The sequence below is a fragment of the Triturus cristatus genome, chromosome 3_1 (assembly GCF_964204655.1).
Source record: "Triturus cristatus chromosome 3_1, aTriCri1.1, whole genome shotgun sequence".
Classification (NCBI taxonomy): Eukaryota; Metazoa; Chordata; class Amphibia; order Caudata; family Salamandridae; genus Triturus; species Triturus cristatus.
The window spans coordinates 886,555,419-886,575,923 of NC_140583.1; positions in this window are offsets into that span (position 1 = coordinate 886,555,419).

Consider the following 20,505-nt stretch of genomic DNA (forward strand, 5'->3'; position numbering starts at 1 on the left):
TGTAGATCCAGTAAAGATAACAGTAAAAGAAGGAGTAAGTTATCCAAACGTCCCTCAATATAAATTGACACCTGAAATAATCGAAGGAGTTACTCCTGTGATTGAGAAAATGATAAAACAAGGAATTTTGAGAGAAATAATGAGTAGTCCATGTAATTCACCAATAATGCTGTCCCATTGTACCGAATCCATCTGTGATTTTATATCAGATTCCCCATGACGCAGAATGGTATACAGTGATTGATCTATGCAATGCTTTCTTTTCCATCCCCTTGCACCATGACAGTCAGCAAATTTTTGCTTTTCGTTTCAGTGAGCGTATTTTGGCGTGGTGCCGAATTCCACAGGGGTATACAGAAACCCCTCAATATTTAATCAGCTATTGAAGAAGTCTTTGGAAAGTCTAGAAATGCCCGAAAATTCTGTACTAGTTCAATACATCGATGACCTACTTGTGGCATCGAAAACCTGTGATGCTTGTGAGGTAGACACGGTAGCCTTGCTAAATCATTTGGCAGACGGAGGACTAAAAGTGTCACCATCGAAATTACAATTTTGTAAGAAGGAAGTACAATATTTAGGACATAACATTGAAAAACGACTGAGAAGAGTAACCATAGACAGAATCAGGATCATAAAGAGAATGAGTCCACCTATGACCCAAAGAGAAGTGAGAATGTTTCTGGGAATGGTTGGATATTGTCGTCAATGGATTAGCAATTTTCCGTTGATCGCAAAACCTTTGGTACGACTGACAAGAAGTGATGTGAAAGATCCCATTGATTTGAATAAAGAGGAATTGGCAGCATTCAAAAGATTGAGAGATGGGTTGTGTGAAGCACCTGCATTGGGTATGCCTGATTATGAAAAATAATTTGAGTTGTATTGCAGTGAGAGAAATGGATGTGCACTCTCTGTTCTAGTACAGAAGCATGGAAAACTGAGGAGACCAATCGCATATTTTTCATCAATGTTGGACCCAGAAGCTGTAGCCCTACCTGGGTGTTTGAAAGCAGTAGCTGCTACATGTCGAAGTTTGGAACAGAGTGAGGGAATTGTGATGGGATATCCTGTGAAAGTGTTTGTACCTCATGATGTGGCGATCCTTTTAACAAAGAGTCGTACTCAGTATATGACACATAGTCGGCTGACTAAGTATGAAAAGGTCATATTAGGTGCAACAAATGTAAGTCTTGTGAGATGCGTGAATGTGAATCCTTCAACATTGCCTGATGCAGAGAATGTGGAAGTAAGAGATGAAGCAGATCACAACTGTTTGGATGTACTTGATTTTTGTACAAAACCACGACCTGGCATAAAAGATGAACCCTTACCAGAAAGTGATTTTGTTATGTTTGTCGATGGATCTTGTTTGAGGACAGATGATGGAGTGTTAAGTGTAGCATATGCGGTATGTACAGTTGCAGCAGCAGTAAAGGAGTAAAATCGGCCCAAGTAGCTGAACTTGTTGCTTTGACGAGAGCATGCAAGATTGGGAAAAGTGTGAGAGTGACTGTGATAACTGATAGCCAGTAAGGCTATGGAGTTGTCCACGACTTCGGCCAGATATGGCTGCAGAGAGGTTTCCTAACCTCAAGTGGAACTCCCATTAAGAATGCTGAAGTGGTTGGAAAGTTGCTTGAGGCGATACAGCTGCCTAGGCAATTGGCTGTTGTAAAGTGTGCTGCCCATAGTCGCAATGGTGATTATATTGCCACTGGAAACAAATTTGTAAATAACATGGCACAATACTGTGCACGAAATCAGAATTCAATCAATCGGGCTAAGGAAAAGGAAGTGATTTCTTGCTTTCCAATGTTTACTAACACTGTGTGAACATGGGAAGAAGTAAGACAATTGCAGGAAGAAGCAGGAGAGGAGGAAATAAAACAGTGGGTAAAAGCAGGATGTGCACCAAGAGAGAAAGATCATGTGTGGGTCTTTTGAGATGGAAGACCAGTCATGCCTGATAGCATGATATCTGCCATGGCACGGATGTATCATGGACAGGGACACATAGGGAGAGACGCTATGATCAGGTCCTTTAAGCAAACCTGGTATAATGCAAAGTTCAGACTTGTAGCAGAAAGTCTTTGTCAGAGATGCCTCATATGTCAGCAATACAATCCAGGAAGAAAGACAGTAGTGAGTCTAGGAACAATAGGTCGAGAAGGAGGGCCTTTTACCAGAATGTAAGTGGATTTCATTGAAATGCCTCCCTGTAACAGGTTGAGGTATGTCTTGGTTATGGTCTGTCTATTTTCCAGGTGGGTAGAGGCATTTCCAACAAGAAGAAATGATGGGATGACAGTGGCAAAATTACTTTTGAGGGAATTTATCCCTAGATTTGGGTTCCCAGTGACAATTGAATCAGACCGAGGAGGACATTTTCATAATGAGATCATAAAATTGATTTATGAAGCATTGAATGTACGACAAAAACTACATTGTGCCTACCGACCAGAGGCTTCTGGTCTGGTGGAACACATGAATGGTACTATCAAAAACAGAATAGGGAAAATGTGTTTAGCCACAGGTATGAAATGGCCTGATGTCTTGCCTCTAGTACTCATGACTATTGGATCAATTCCAGACAGAACTACAGGGTTGAGTCCACATGAAATCATCATATGACGAGCCATGCGCCACGTGTTTATACTAGTCAACAAGCTGATGACTATAACTGATTACATGGTGTTGGAATACTGTAAAAGCCTGGCTGACGCAGTTCATTCTGTGTTTCATCAGGTTGGAGCAGATGCCGCCACCCTTGAAAAGAAGCCAGCCCATGATCTAAGCCCAGGGGACTGGGTAAGGATAAAAGTCCACAGAAGAAGAAACTGTTTGGTTCCCAGGTGGGGAAAACCAAGACAAGTCATCTTGACCACAACAACAGCTGTGAAGTGTGCTGGATTGAAGAACTGGATCCATGCAAGTCATACTTTGAGAATTCCAAATGCAGTCGACAGCACAGAAAAGGATTTTTTTAATGAATCAGAATCCAGTACTGAGTCAGATGACGGAGAGCCAAAATGCAAAGAAAACCCTGAAAGGGGGGAAACAGAACCAAGTTTAACTTTTGTCCCCAGAAGTAATTCCCTGAGGAGAAGGTTACAGATTTCTGATACCAGTTCAGACTCAGAGACAGAACAAAGAGCACAATCTTCCAGGAAAGAACAAAGAAAGAACAAAGAAAAGGACAGTGAAGAGACGATAAAAGAGATTCATGAGAAGGAAGTGCCAGATGAAAGATTGAGAGAAATTCCACCTGAAACAACACCTTTATATGACAGGTGCCAGATACAGAGAGAGAGGGAAAGATTATTGCGGAAGACCCCCGTGGAGGTGTAGGGAACTCCAACATCCAGTTAGAAGCAGGGACAAGTAGTCAGCAGGAAGATTGCGTGTCGGAGATTCGAGGAGGGACAGAAGTAGGGAAAACAAAAGAAGTGGTGGAAAAAGAAACTATTGAGAGTAAAAAGCAAGTTGAAACAGAGTCAGAAGAAAGCGAAGATGAAGTACCTGAAGGTCAAGTTCTAAGAAAGAGAGCTTGGAGAACTGAAACGAATGATAAAGGGAGTAAATTGTAAAGAGCTGCAAAGGACGATGTTTGGCCGAATAAAATAAAAAGATTGAGATATCGACTGACACGAGTAAATTCACCAAGGGCTGAATAGGTGAATGAAGTGACGAGTCAGGAGAAATCAAAAGAAGAAGAAACAATTGTAGTTAAAGAAAGCAAAAGAACAAGGAAACCTAACCAGAAGTATAAATCACCGGAATGGACGTATGTGGCCCTGCCTGAAGTAAAAGAAGAGGCGGATAGCCAAGGAAATCTAGAGGTGGTTGTACCAGAAGTGGTTGAGGAAGACGAAGAATCGGAAATCCTGAGAGTTATCTTGTCCGATATTGGAGAAGAAGCGGATGTTCAGGACATTCTGTATAACGAAAACGAAGGAAAAGTGAAAGATGATGGAATGCCAAACTGAATGAGACAAGAAAACTACTGATGGAAAGACAATAAAATACTGAAAAAGACAAAAACTGGTAGAACCAAGTAGGTGCTTAGAGCCTTGAGTTAGAAAACTAGTTGTGAAGTAGAAGAGGCTAAGTCAAAAGACACGGTCCATTTTAGCTAAGATGGCAAACATAGATAGTAGCAAAGGTAGATTTACATTTTTAAGGAGATGGTGCAAAATGTGTTGTTGTTGTACAGGATTATTAATGCTTCTATGGAGTATACTTGCTCTACTAATCTCATTTAAAGTTACTATAACTATGTTAGAAGGACATAGTGAAAACATAACTAATATAGGGAAAATTCAAAAGATAGTTCCAACTAGAATAGATAAAAATTATTTACATAAAGACAGGTCTATAACAGATTTTTCTAATAATGTGTTTTCAAAATTGTTGTATGAATATGTAAAGACAATGGACGTAAGGGACTGCTACGTGTGTATGCAGTTACCTGCCTCTGTATCGGAGGGAGTGACTTATCATCACCTTCCAGTAACTTATGGAATAACATGTAGTGTGGTAGCTAGTTTATTTTATCAAACAGGTAAATTAGAGTATTATTTTTCAGATGTAGATACTATATTTTCACAAGTACCGTCAATTAACAAACTAAACAAGGTAAAACCTGCAAAGGTGAATTTTTCTTAGAGACTAAAGGACTAACATTAGAATACATATTTAGAAATAATTTGACTTGCAGTTTAAAGAAAGAGGAAAAGACATTTTTAGATATGGTTGAAGAAAGGAGATTGAAAATGCAAAGAAAGGCTTCAGAAGGAAAAGTGGAAAAGACAGTATGGGATGTAGAAATGGAAAAACACTTGAAAGGGGAAACGAGTCCAACTATGGCTTTAGATTGACCTCAGAAAGGGAAATTGTGTATTAGAAGGAATCAAACATCATATGATAATTATTTTGTAGGGAATAGTGAGTGCCATGATACATACCGAATCATGGGTGGATGGGGATTTAAAGGTGGAAAAGATCCAGTTTTTCCAGGACTGTATTTCATTTGTGGGAACAGAGCATATTACCGCTTGCCAGACCATTGGTATGGCACATGTTATGTTGGCCTGGTTTTTCCAAAGATTTTTCATATGGATAGAGGAGAAGATGGTGTACATAGTTTAGGTAGTTATTTAGCACGTAATAAGAGAGAATCTTGGACAGAAATTGTGGGTGACAATTTTGGAGCATTGATACCCGCAGTGGGAATATCTCTGAATGCAAACAAAATTAGAAGACTTTCAACAGTAGTGTATCGCTTGTCAACAAGCACCGCTGGAGGTTTCTTATTGATAAATACTGAAATGGTTGCCATGCGTGCTATGGAAATGCAAAATCAACTTGCCCTTGATATATTATTGGCAAAAGAGGGGGGAGTCTGTGGAATGCTGAAAGTTCAACATTGTTATACTTACATTCCTGATGAAAGTAAAGATTTGAAAATTTATATTAAAAATATTACAGAATTGCATGACAAAATTGCACCACTGGAGGTTGAAGGTGTTTGGGAAAAGATTGGAAAGAAATTATCAGCTATTAAAGATTTTGTAGTAAAACTAGGTAGTACATTTTTAGGTAAGATATTATTTCCATTAACATGTGTGATTTTCTTAGTCTTAATTATTAGATTAGGATGTATTTGTCGTAAAAAGGATAAAAATCAGAAAAGGTTAAAAAGAGAAAATTTAAGGAGAAGAGATAAGAAACAAGAAAGAGAATTTGAAGAAATAGAATTGGAGGAAATTAAGGACAGTATGTATAAAACAGCAAAAAGAGAAGAAACAGGGGCAACTGAAATATGAATACCAACAAGAAATCACTTTGATATTCCGTAAAAGGGATACAAAATTTTGTTGGTGTGGTGATATAATCACCAAATGTGGGATAGCTGGAGCCGGTAGTACAACATTTTGTATACCCCCCCCCCATTCTGCATGTTTATATTAATCAGAATAATCAACTAATAGTAATATGATTAATTTGTTTGAAGTGGAGACTTACCAAATATATTCACAAAAGAATTACACGTGGGATTTGCATTTTGCATGGCTAAACTAATTGTATACTAATATATGTACGCATACTAATGGTAGAAAATTAGAATATTGCATGATACATGTTGCTTTTGTGATGTAAATTGTAAGTTGCACCAGATGACATCACTGGGTGAATATAAACGCTTTGAATGTTGCTATTCTGCTAGATAATTACACATAGGGGAATTAGTGAGGGTTTAACATTTTATTAGCCATTTCTATGTTTTAATTACGTTTTTGTGTTTGTTTTGCTTAAGATGACCATTTGGGCCTTCATTAAGATGGCTGACTGAGACGTACAATGTGACTGCTGCTGTCTCTCGAGGTTCTGGGTGAAGTGTGCATGTGCCACCGCCAGCAACAATGGCCTCGTCCTGACCCCAGGAGACGATGTTCCCACCAAGGACACCCTGGGAGCTTTGCCAGGACCACAACAATAGACTGTCTTTAAAAAACCAGAACCAGCAAGTGCGATGACTTAATCTTGCAGACTATGTGAGAACTTTACCGAGTGACCCCAAATCCACCAATGAGGACTGTCTAAAAACTCAATCTTGATACATTTTGACATTAGTTTCATTATATAAGTAGGTAGACAATGCGAATTAGAAATCTCTTTTCCTTTTGGACGAACTTTCATTTTCCTGACGTTATGCTGACGGAGAGGACGGTGACACTGCTGGACAGCTGTTATCCTGAATCTTTGAGAAACTGAATTGCGGCCTGAATTTGATGAATTTAAAGATTTTTCCACAACTTGACTGACTTAGAGGACGACTATTAGCCAGATTAGGTAAATATGATGTTCTGCGGTTTGGATGATGATTTCTAACAATTTGCAAATTGAATTAGATAAACGATGTTTTGATTAATTGATAAATGTGTTGTGTCGATTATTTGAAGAAACTAGAATAAGGAATGAGAATAGATAAATGAATTGAATCACTAAATCATATATACAACTAACTGATTCATCACCCAATGAGGGGAATATCACAAAGTTGGAGTTAATAAAAGTACTCAATGTGCAGTAGGGTTTAGGTGAAAAGATATTCCTTTCATGTCAGCGTTTGGAAACTTATCCCTCTAGGGAAGCAGATCAATGAAGTATGAGTGTTGGTGTTATGGGCCCCACCAATGAATGTATTTGAATGAATGTGTTATTGCGGTATTTGGTCTGTGACGAAGGGAGAATTAGACTTTCCACGCTGCAGCAAACTCTTGCGGAAGATGGTCACTACCCGGTCTATCTGAGATTTGGAATGAATGAACAAATTGAAATGTGGATAAGGATACAAAAGTGTAATCGATACAGTAGCTAGATCGGTTTGAGTAGAGAGTGGCGGTCAGAGGGTTGTCTTTTTGGAACCTGCCATTCCGAACCCTGAGGCTTAGATGTTCTATGTCTTCCAATAGTTCACTCCCGAGTTTTGTTTGGTGACTGGTTGTATTTCTGCCTTGTTCGGGTATTTCTTATAACACAGTTTGAGCTATTGTTAGGTTGCCAGTGGATATGGCAAGTAAATGTAGGTTAAAATCCCCAGATATAACTAGATGGATTGAGTCTTCCTCTTCAACTAGCCTTGTTATTTCTTGCACTAGCACTTAACAGTATTTAAGTTTACTGTTGTGATGGATATAAACATTAATGAGGATTACGTCAACAGTGGCTCCTTTGATTATGATGGAGCATTTAGTTGCATTCATTCCTGTCAATTTAATATCCAATGCTGTTGCTGAGGCAACGCTGGCTATTCAGATATAAGTAACCAGACCTCCTGAAAGGTGACCATATTTTGCCAGTTTCACAGCTGGAGTGCTAAAGCTTGTGTAGCCTTGGATGTTGACGGGATCAGCGGACCAGGTCTCCTGAAGCAAGATGATATCAAAGGACTTCAGATAATTATACAGATCTGGGCCATTAATGTTCCATGAGCACAAGCAACATAGTCTGGGAGTTAGTCGGACTTGGGGTTCCTGGGCAATTTTCGGTCATGTAGACATTTGCGTACGTCTGATTATTCTGACTATATCACCTATAATTCCTTGGGGTCTGATTTGGGGAGTTTGTTCTATCTCCACGTGGCTTCTGTTTTTGGGATGGAGAGTTTCTTCTGGACCCTTTGATCCCTTGAACACTGATGTAGTAGCTCTTTGCTGCAGGTCTGACATCCTTTTGTAGCTTTGAGGGAGAATCGGCATAGGGAATCAAATCGTTTGACAGGGGATGACCTTAATGTCCCATTTTTGGAGAGCTGGTCCTTCTGAGTAGTAGTCTTAGTTACTTCCCCGCCAGGTGCTTTGTTGGAGCTTTCAAACTGTATTGCCACAAGATCTTTTGATGATAGGTTGCTTAGTCTTGGGATAGCAGCTATTAGCCTGAGGCTGTTACCCCTGTTTAAAATATCATAACTTCCTATGGAATCGTATTCCGGTATAAAAACTAGTGATTGGGTGTTATCGTCTAGACCTTTTATGGGAGTCAGACAGATCACTGAGTCTGCAAACTCTTTAACATGTATTAAGGTGTTAAGGGTGCATTCTTGCAGTTTAGTGCTGGGCCTAGTGATTTCATTTTGCCCATTAGGAGTAGTATTATGCTGAATACTGAATTGGGGATTCCTAATTGAATCTAGAGTTGTTGAGGAAATTAATGGTTTACCAGTTTTTCCTGTAGGGTGGAGTTATTTCCAATTCTCAGTGGAGGCAAGGTTTCTTCAGTGCTGTGTTGGTTTATCTGCTTGGGATCTGTGAGGCTGTCCGTGGAACAAGCATAATGGCTTCCACTCCCACCACTCTTTGTGTTAAGGCGTACTTTTTAAGGTTCATATTTGGCAAATGTGTTTGTACAAGAGTACCTCCAGAAGAAATCACTGATGGGTTTGACTAGGTTCAATCGACTGTTTTCTAAGCCCAATATTGGACTGATCCAATGGGTTGTTCATCCCTCAGTTTGCCCAGATCTTTGTCGGATGAATCCAGCAAGAATGGTCCGGTGGTTTGTTTTTCCCCCTGTGTGGCCAAATGGATAGTTGGAGCCATCATTTTGGTGGTTCTTGTTTTTATATCAAATAGGGGATAACATTTTGTTTGGGTGGCAAGTTTTTTATTCTGCCCCTTCCTCCTTTGAGGCCGTCTGTATTTGGCATTTTCCTTTATATTTTCCAAACCACTTAGACTAGTGTTGATTTCAGTATCTTGCTGACGGGAAGAGGTTGGGTTGGCTTTTGATGTTACATGTATTTCTGAGTTTTGATGTGATTGTTCCATACGTCTACTTTTGCCTTCGATGACTGAGGCGGTGCATAGATGAACATCAGATTTCAATGGGCATTGAGATTGTTGAATCTTCCTGGACTGGTTTTCTCCCTGGCTTCTTGTATTTTATTTAACATTTTAGGGACAGTTGGCAGTTTTTCGATAATGTTTGTGCAAGGACACTTTATTTGAGTAAAAGAGGAGCCTTTCTGTACCTTTCTTATTAGGGAGTTTAACTCTCCTAATATGCACTCAATCCCTGCTACATAACTGCCAACATATTAAGTATTGAAAGTTGAATATCCATCTTATTTGACTGGAACTGCAGTGCTTCTGCTGAGAGCTGAACCATATTTAAGAGAGATGCCCAAGCCATGTTAGAGGGAGGTAATTTTTCTGCACTTGCCTCATGCTCACTACCTTCAGCACTGTGTTCCGAGTGTGATCGCCAGGTGGTCGGAGTGATTTATCGTTGACCTGCGTGTATGCTACAAGTATTTCATCCCATTCTGGTGTTTTTAGATATGAGAGTGGTTCACTGTCTCTCTTCGATTTTGTCTTGGGTTAAGGGGGATGTTTTTGGTGAGGGTCCTGTACTTTCTTGTAAAGGGCTAGTGATCGAAGTGCTTTTAAGATTCCCAGGGCTATTTGTGGTTATTGAACTTCCCTTGGGGAACATGTGTGGCCGATAATAGTCTTGCATACTGCTAATAGCTTGTGTGAAGGGAAAAATCACACTGCGTTCTTCATGTTCTCCTTGTCTATCTTGTGGGAAGCTTAGATTAAGTTTGCCAGTCCTTAAACTTGTAGGGGGATCTGCTAGTGTACTGTTTCCCATGTCAAAGTGTTGAGCAGAGTTTATGGTTAAAATTGGCAATTGAGTAGGTTGAGTAGATTCAAGGGTTGGTGGATTGATGAAGGTTGAAGGCAGAGCAGATAATGCTAGACCATTTGGAGGATCATAAATTAAGGGAAATTGTGATCCCTTAAGTTTTTCTTTTCTTGAAAGGTTAGAATTTAATAATGGGAGAGGGGGTCCCTGGTCAGTTGGTGGGTCAGAAATTAAAGGAATTTGTAGTCCAGTGAGATTTTCATTGATTAAAAAAAGCTCTGATCCAGCATTTTTTAGGAAATTAAATTTGATGTAGATTTTAGGCTGTTTTGAATGCTTAACATCTGTGTGAGTCCCAAGTTCCCCTTGAAAAAATGTTGTTTCTGCTTGGTTTGAAAAGTCAATTAGAGGACTTTCTTTTTTTTGAAGCATTGACTTGGCTTTGGATTTTGTTCCTTTCACAGTCTTAACATTGCCAGGGGGGCTGTTATCGCTGTTTTCTTTACCTGGTTTCCTTGTTTTTTTAGTTAATAAAGGCTCGCCCCTGGTCTTTCCTGACCTCATAATTGCACAATGATCCAGGCTGCTTTCCTTAAAAGAAAGACTTCGGGGGTTGCAGTCCTATGTCAAAGGTGATGCAACCACAGTTGGTATTCCTTGGTATCTTTTGGCGTCCTGAGAGCTGTCCTTTTATTTTTTCAGTATTATATAAAAAAAATTAACATTTTTGTTTGTGTATGCCCATGCAGCCTTTTGATCCTTGGGCTTATTATATACTAGGTGCCTGTGCTTGATGTTATGCTTCAGTTAGCTCCTCCAGTTATAACTGTTAGTTCACAACGTAGGTCAGGTGGAGTCTACTTTATTCATGGGTTTTCATGGAGGTGACTTTTCCTAAAGATAAGATGAAGTTGTGCCGCAACATCCCCTCAATAGGGGCTTCTGTCAATGATGATAGATGGGGACACAAAAGGCACTGCTAATCTTAATGCAAGTTATTTTTGCCTTCGCCTGAGTTCCGCCAGAGTCCTTCGCATTCATAGGCTCAGCTGGGCATTTGGAGAGCCACAGGGATCACTATATTTGGTGATGAGCATCAGAAAACCAACAATCCAGATGGGAGAGGCGATGGAGGAGCCTGGTTGCTTCTGCTGCATCCCCCTCACCCCCTTCTGATTAGCAGAAAATCCAGGAGGGATGATGCAGTCCCAAGGAAACCTGTTGTTGTGGGTCGCAGGGAGCTACAAAACTCAGGAACTAATGAGGGTGTGTGCCTAGGGACTGAGGCAAGCACTACTATCTCTGCTGATGAGTCTGGGCTGATACTGTGACCTGCAGTGCAAGCAAAACGGTGATGAGGTGGTGAAGAGAGCAAGAGGTCAGGTTGGTGTGGCAAAAACGGGAGCAGATGTCAGGGCAAAGACAGACCAGGCTAAGGACTGCCCTCTGCTTAACAAGCCGCACCTGATGTCGCGGCGGGACCTAGTCATCTGGCTTACCGAAACTTCCTGCTCTGCAGTAGCTGCGCACCCCGCTGCTGTAGTGCTGCTTCAGTCTCTCAGTGCCTCTCAGATGAGGGAAGATCAGGCGGGGAACAGGAGAGCTGAGCATGGGTGTGGGCACCCCAGGCCGGCTGTGATACGGCGTGCGGTCGATGCACTGTATCTCATAGATACGGCGCATTCCTGCCCTTTTCTTTTGACGTAGGCCAGCGCAGCAGGAAGGCCTGGGGTGCTGCCTTACAGCAAAATCTCATAAATGAGGCCCTTCATCTTGAGTATTTATTTAATTTGATACAGCAAAATGAACGATTCCTGTTGGTTGTTTTAGTGATTCCAGGGTATGTTCACTTAGTGCCAATATACATTTTGTGTGTATTTACTCAAATGAATTATTGAGAGCATTGTTTGCTTGCTTGAAGATATACCTAGGTTTCTGTGGAAAAGGGTTTTACCTCGCAATTTTCTGCGTCTTCGGTAATGACAGGTAAATCTCTCCTAGGAATTAAATCCCTCTATTAGATGGTGTTCCTAGTAAGCGTTAAAGAATAAGAAAATAGTTATTAGCAGTGCCATTTGGCAATGGAAACTATTGTGCATATTGCTAACTTATCTCAGTGATACTGAAATGTAATGTTTCAAATTAAGATAAAATACCTCTTTAATGCATCCCATCTCAGTAATGTGATTAGGTATTTTGTGTATGAGCACCTCGTTGCAAAATAGTTTAATTTGTTGTTATTGTAAGAAATTGGTTTTATTTTGCATGTTGTATGGTCTTCAAGGCTGACTAAACATGCTTTAAAGTTTAAAACTGGTTTACTGGTGCTATAGTTAGCACAGTTAGCCTGATGGCAAACAGCATTAGGCATGCACATCTCTCATGCACTGACTTAAAAAAACAACCAATCATACTTTCTCTGTATTTCTCATGGTGTGCAAGTTATAGTGGATAAATTACCTTCAACATGTGGATCTGCTCTCTTCAAGACAGTTGAGCAGCTGAGTGACACTACACACAATCACAATATGTCCATGCCTGGTGCTTACAACATTTTTATAATGTGCACTGGGTTATATTCATGGGCATCCAGACTGCAGCCAATACGTTTGACAAGCTCATACCTCTGCATGCTGGTGTGATGCAGGACCCTGCAATACTTAAATGCTGGGGTGCTTGTCATGATGGAGAAAACAGGGAGCTTTATCAGCAGGTACATACGTACAATGGAGGTGGAGGGCATGCAAGGCCATATGTGTGCTTGCCTAAAAGGGTTATATGCACATGTGCCACCCAAACACTAATGCTGCTGACATACATACATTAACACACATGAAACTGTTGAACGCTAAATGGCCACTCCCTGCATAATTTGGTAGTCGGCCGCCATCAATTCATTCAGATAAACCACTTCATAAATATATCGATATTTCAGGGCAAAGTGGAGTTCTACACGGTGAGTGCCCCACACAGTAGGGGCTACAGAGGCTTACATTACATCTCTGGTTTTATGCCCTCTCCTTACTCTCTTGTTTAATGTGGTAATTCTAAAATCTGCTTACTCTAACTCTAAAGCAATGCTTCAAGAATCGAAGGCTTGGGGCGTGGATTAGCCGACACGCAAGATGGTGTCCTGATTTCCGAGCTTCGCCGCACCGGAGCATTCACAGACCTCTTGCTGCATCTAAAGGAGGTGCAGAGTGCAGTTCTTCACAGGAAAGGATGGCGAAAGTCAACAGTAGAATTGGTACATTCATGTGAGGCGCTAAAAAGATCTTCTTAAAAGAGTACACAATATCACAAAAATAAATTCCCCTCTGTTCTATTGCTCTATACCAGATGTAGTCTAGATGGAAAATATATTAATAGAGCGCAACTTTTATACAACCAACGAGTAAATCAGAATACATCTACCATTTCTCTATCTGACTGATAAAAACTAAATCCATTAGGATTATATCCATTGGTTGGGAGTTGCGATAGAAAAAAGTGTGAAGTGCATGTAAACAAGTAAGCAAAAACCCCCTTTCTATTATAAGCAATCTGCTTTCCGCATAGCTTCTCCTTACATTCCCCTTAATAATATTGAAAGATCCGGATTCCTACCCTATATCTCAAATAAACTCCAATATTTCTTGTACTTTCTTATTGCACCTGATCTTATTGCGTATTTTTTTCGAATTCTTGGATTTTATGTAATTTTGCTCTCCATGCATAGAAGGTAAGTACCTTATCCATTCTCCAAAGCTGTAAAATTAGAGATCTTGCTATTAATGCTGCAATGAAAAGATGTTCTTCATGTGTAGAGATAGCAGGTGAGCAACCAGAACTGCAATAGATTCATCAATTAATATAGAGGAGTCTAATATGGATCTGAGATACATCTCAATTTCCTCCCATAGACCGGGAATTTTAGGGCACTCCCAAATGATATGCATCCAGGTGCCTCCATCTTCTTTTGCGCAGCGGAAGCACTTATTTTTAATTTGTGGGTATATCTTATGGAGGAAACAAGGTGTCCTTATAGATCAACCATTTTGTGTAATATTGCATGCGTTTAAAATTCGCACCTCTAAATATCACTGCATTAAACTTATTAATTCTATTCCAGGTTGATTTAGAGACATACAACAAAACAGATACCAGGTACTGATCTTCCTCTGTGTCAGGGAATTCAGGCCTTCACTTATGCTAGTTTTGTAGGTTAGATTTGCCTTATCTAATTTCTCCAACATAGGTTTTAGTTTAATGAATGACCATTTTAAGATTGTATTAAAGTGTTGGAGCCCCGTTTCTATCTCTAACCATGATTTCCAGCAGCTACCTCTGAGAAAGTCCTGGATTTGAACATACCCATTTTCTTCCCACAGCCTTAAAATGCTGGTCTCTAACATGCATCTCTCCCCCGTGTATATATTGGAAAGCCTCGTCGAGTTATTAACTCTTACGGTGCAATAGTATGCTAGGAGTTGAGATTTTTGCTTAAATATCCATTGAATGGTCTTAGAATGCACTTTCTTGGGGTACTTAGTAATTCATGTAGGATCAACGATATTATATTCCCTTTGCATTTTTTTCATAAAAAAATTATCTGCCTCTTGAGGATCTAAATAGAAAAATCTAAAACTATAATGTGCAAATGTCGCATAATAATAAATTCTAATGTTTGGAAGAGATAGTCCTCCTTCTGCAACAGGATAACTTAAAGTGCTGAGTGCAAGTCTTGGTATTTTATTTGACCATAAAAAGGAAGAGAACATACTGTCTATCTCTTTAAAATAGGAAGTCTGTAATACGCAAGGAGCTGCGCTAAAAAGAAAATTAAATAATGGAAGAATGGACATTCAAATTAGTGCAACTCGACCTAGCTGGGATTTCACCTTTTTCAGCAGCAGTGTATAATTTAAGTGGAATAAGTCTTCCACTCTCTCTGTCACATAGATCCCCAGGTATCTCTTTGGGTTTGTATTGTATGGCTAAATTCTGGTAATGGGGAATTAGCACAACAATTGCATAGTGTGATTTCAGTTTTGGTTTTACCAATTTTATAGCCTCCTATCTCTTGAAAATCTGAAAATATCTTCATGATTTCCAATTGGGTGTCTGTTTTCGAGTCTAGAAAAAGAACAATATCGTTGGCATAAAGCTTTATTCTTATCATCCCTTGAACAGGGACCATATGGGCTCTTTTTCCCTGATTACAATTGCTAATGGATCTATAAATAGTGCAAATAAAATCGGGGATAGGGGACAGCACTGTCTAGTGCCTCTATTCACTTGGCATGTCCCGATATTTACCGAATTGATTAAATTTGCGCCTGAGAATTTTTATAAAGCTCCTTTAGTAAAAATATAAACTCATTTGGGAAGCCAAATATTTCTAAATTTGAAAACAGACAACTCCAAGAGACCAGGTTGAATGCTTTTTCAGCATCTAAAAACCAGACCTGGGCCTTAATCTTGTTTATATAAAAAAAATCCAATGCCTCGTGTTAGTATGAAGCTGTCTCCCCGCTATAAATCCGCTCTAATCTATTCCTATAAGTGAGCCCACCATTTTATTTAATCTATTGCCGAGAAGTTTAGTAAACATTTTATAGTCAGTATTTAAAAGACTTATAGGTCTGTAGGAGTTCACATTCTCACTGTCTTTATCCTTTTTTAAAATACTGACCCCTACTGCAATACGAAAGGATGCTGGTGGATTGCCCCCAAGTAATAGATAGGTTGCAAGTCTTAAAAATTTGGGGCTGAGTGTTGTAGAAAATTTCTTTAAAAATTCAGTGGGAAAACCGTCCTCTCTGCTAGCTTTGCAATTAGGCAGGGAGCTGATAACTAAATCTAGTTCGTCTTTTGTAAAATCAGCCAGTAACATTTCACAAAATTTCTTATCCAAAACTGGGATTGGCAACTCCCGTAAAAAGTCATTGACTGCTTCTAAGGGAACCTGGTGACATGTCTGATAAATATCCTTATAATGTTTGAGAAAGGTTTCGCCTATCTGCGCCGTTGTCTTTGAATGCATATTAGATGCGTCATTCCAAATGCTCACGTTTCTATTTCACACCTGCTTTTCCTTTGCTTGCCAGGCTAAGAGCCTTCCTGTATAATCGCTATCTTCATAGCCTGTCTGGAGGTAAATCCTACTTGTCATATCACCTAGTTCATAGTAAAACTCGCTCATTCTCATTTTGGCTTTTAGTACTTCTTGCTTAGTGCTTGAGCTCCTATTCCTAAAGTACTCTAGATTCACAGAGGCAAGCTCGTTTTCTATCGCTATTCTCTTCTTTTTGGCCCTCTGTTGTGGAATATCCTTAGAGGTTATCATAACTCTTAATGTGGCTTTAAAAGCGTTCCATGTTACATTTATTGGAACAGAGTCCTTGTTTATATTAAAAAAGGAGCTAATCTCCTTCTCGATATCTGTACACCATTGTTCTTCTGCTAGATTAAGTTTATTAAAATACCACCTTCTGGATACTCCTTCATCTGTCTTTGCTACAATAATTTCTGTTTTGATCAACGCATGGTCTGAGAAAGCATTAAAAATGTGTTCATACTTACTGACTAAAAGATTATGTGAAGTCAGAAAAAGGTCTAACCTTGAAGCTGAATCTTATTTTGCTAAATGGTAGGAGTACCTGCGTTTGGCTGGGTTATTAAAGCACCAGATATCTATTATATCTAAATCTGTCTTGCAGCTAGATAGGACGATGGCAACTTGTGGTTTATTTTGCCTTTGATCTGTCTTTGTTGAGTCAAGAGCAGGGTCCTGTAAAAAATGTAAATCGCCTCCCCATATAATTTGTCCGGGTATACCTGATAATGCTTGTTTTAATTGTAAAATAGGGAGAGGGTCGTCTATCACAGGTGCATAAATTGTAGCAAGTATAATATTTGCCTGATTTATTCTCCCATGGAGAAACGTCCATCTGCCTCCCGGATCTGAGTGCGATGCTTCAACGTGGAAGTGGACTTGTTTGCCAAAAAATATGCCCACCCCCCTCTGGGCTGCGCCTGATACAGATGCACAAGGAAAGCCAGCCCAATTTTTAAAAATTTTACTAGCATCAGATAGAGTTTGAAAATGTTTCTCTTGCATAAAGACCACGTCAGGGTGGTGGCCGTTAAGCCAACTTTCTATTGCAGAGGCTTTACGTCTATTATTTAACCCATTAACATTAAGGGACAGAATTGTCAATTTGTTCCTATTCATCATAGGTCTTTAAAAGCAGAGAGAGCTGATTTGCTTAGGTCACCTATCACAACTGATACTAACTAAAGTGCGGCTTGTGCTAAATGTGCAAAGTTACGCATGTAAACAAAAACTTCTGATTAATAAACATAGATATATTTTCCTAATAACAGTAGACAGACCAAGAGGAAAAAAGTAAAGAAGCAGACTATGCTGCCAACTAGCGTACTAACCATTCATATTATGCAAATCACGTAAATAAGACCAATGTGCTATAGTGCAAATTATGTCAATTTGTGCAAAATATGCATTTAGCAGCCTATAATGATGACCTAAGTCCAACTTACGTTGGATGTACAAATTGCGCATGTAAACAATGACTCTAAATAGCATCCCAATAAGTTATTTCCCTAATAACAGTTGGCAGGTTCAAGAATTCTGATGCTTCTTCCTAATAGGAAAAAAGCAGGCAGTAGTGACGACTCGTATACAACCCATTCCCGTCGTGCAAATCACGCGAACAGTAAACCAATATATTATCGTGCAAATTGTGCAAAATATAGAATGAGGAGCATACAATAATCAATAAATAGGTAAAACAGACAGAGAAATTCCCCCCCCTGATCTTCCATGTATTAGTCAGATTTAGAATGCAATGTGCAATATATAGGTGCCGATTAGGATCCTGGAGAAACCGGGTACGAACCGTCGGACGGTGGCTTTTCTCCGTCCGACTCGTACCCGGTTGTAAAACTTCTCAAACATGCAAGTACGATTCGCACGGAAACACCATTTCCGTACGAGTCGTACAAAACACCGACCGCCGAAAATATACATACGAATGTGATCCGGGAATGCTCCGACGTGACGCTTTCAGGCAGCGTTTCACGACCCAGGAAGTACGAATCGAACCGACAGCAGTTCGGACGGCAATATTTTTACGGCACCCAAAAAGTGCCAGAAAAGCGAAGCACGCCACGAAACGAGCAGATTAGGGGGCCCGGTATGCGCCGTACCCCCCCCAGCCCCCGTGGGTATGCGCTGTACCCCCCCAGCCCCCGTGAGTACGCGCCGTACCCCCCCCAGACCCCATGAGTACGCGCCGTACCCCCCCAGCCCCCGTGAGTACGCGCCGAACCCCCCGTGTATGTACACCCGTGTACGTACGAGTCGTACCCCCACCCGTGTATGTACACCCGTGTACGTACGAGTCATACCCCCACCCGTGTATGTACGGTGCGTACCCCCAGCGCGTAGCTCTGGCGATTGTAAGATCCCCTTGCAGCTCTGGAATTGCTTTCCTGAGTAAGGACTCAGTCCATTTTACCACATCCGCATTCTCCTGGCCCTCTGGTATACCAACAAGGCGTAGATTAGACCACCTGTTATAATTTTCCAGGTCTTGAAGCTTTATTTCCATTAAGTTCTTACTTCTCTCTTCTTTCTACTATTTGCAGAATTTTTCATATATGCCTCATTGTTTTTCAATACTTTTTTCTTGATTGTGTATAATTCGGAATAATCACATGGAATATTAAAGGATCTCTTAATCCGATTAAGCAACAGAGGGTGTTATCCCATCTAGGTAAATCTAATCCTGATTTGGTTCTTCTTCAGAAAACTCACCTTAGACAATCTGAATATTTGAAATTTAAGCTAGCTTAGGTTGGCTTTGTGTTTGTTTCCCCATCGATGAGTAAGAAGGTTGTGATTCTGGTTAAAAACTCCCTCAATGTTAATATGGTCTCTCAACAAACAGATGACATGGGTAGGTGGATTATAGTAAGTCTTATCATAGATAATGTCCCCTTCACTATTATGAATGTTTATGCTCCAACACAATCTGATACTGCTTTTTGGCCTATCATCACACAAAAATGTACACAACTTCATGACTCTTAATTTATTTTAGGAGGGGGCTGTAATCAGATAATGGACTCATTTTTAGATAGACAATCCTTAGTTCACTTTTCAGCCCATAAAATGCATAAACAATGTCACTCTACTATTCATAAGGGAGCCTTGCTGGATTCTTGGAGACTGTCTAATCAAACTGCCCGGGAATATAAATTCTGCTTCTCATGGTTCACTTTCACGACTGGATCATATATTTCTCTCTAAGTCTCTTGCACAGCATATCATACAGTCACATATTTCTCCAATTGTACTTTCTTATCACGTTATGGTTATTACAGACTTGGATTTGGTTCACCCCCATCCTCCTTTGCATCGCTGGAAATTTAACAACTATCTACTGCAGCATGGCCAATTCTCTAGTTCGTTTATTGCCTTTGCTTCAGATTTCTTTTCGATTAATGATAATATAGAAATCTCTCCTTCCCTACTCTGAGATATATTCAAAGACTAGGCTCAAGATTTTATTTTAAATTGTGTTTCTAAACAATAAAAAGATGTGCTAAATCCTTAGAAAAAAAGTATTTCTCCTCTAAACTGTCCTCTGACCTTAACGCTCTGCTTAAAACCCAATTGTAATTTAACTCTATCTCTACTAACAAAGGCTCTTCTATAAGTCTTTAAAAAAGTGTGCATTTAATATGGGAGGGAAATAAAGATGGTAAGCTATTAGCGAATTATTTTAAGGGAAGAAAGGAACGGCAAATTCTCAATTCTATCTCTAATTCGATGGGTATGTCTATTACTAAACACCAGGATATTTTAGAAGAATTTGTTACGTTTTATGAATCTCTCTATACACCTGAATCAGCTCCCTCTTCGTCTGCAATTGGGGATTAGCTACACCACACCGCTCATTTTGTTCCGCCGGATTTAGATTTTGAATCTTTAGAGAGGGGCCCTTCTTCTGAAAAAATTGCAGCAGCCTTAAGAACGCTTAAGTTAGGGAAAACACCTGGCCCAAATGGTTTTACAGTAGAGTTTTATCTTTGTTTCTCTAGCACTCTTCTTCCCTATTTGTATAGTTTACTTAATCTTTTTGCTGCATCTTCTTCTACTTCTGGCCCCTTCCAAGAAGCCATAATATGTCCTATTCATAAAGAAGGTAAGGACCCTCATGAATGTAAAAATTATAGGCTATATCTTTATTAAACATTGATTATAAAATCATTGATAAGCTCTTTGCTCTCCATTTAAAATCTCCTTTTCTTCATCTTATAGGAAAAGAACATTCAGGGTTTATC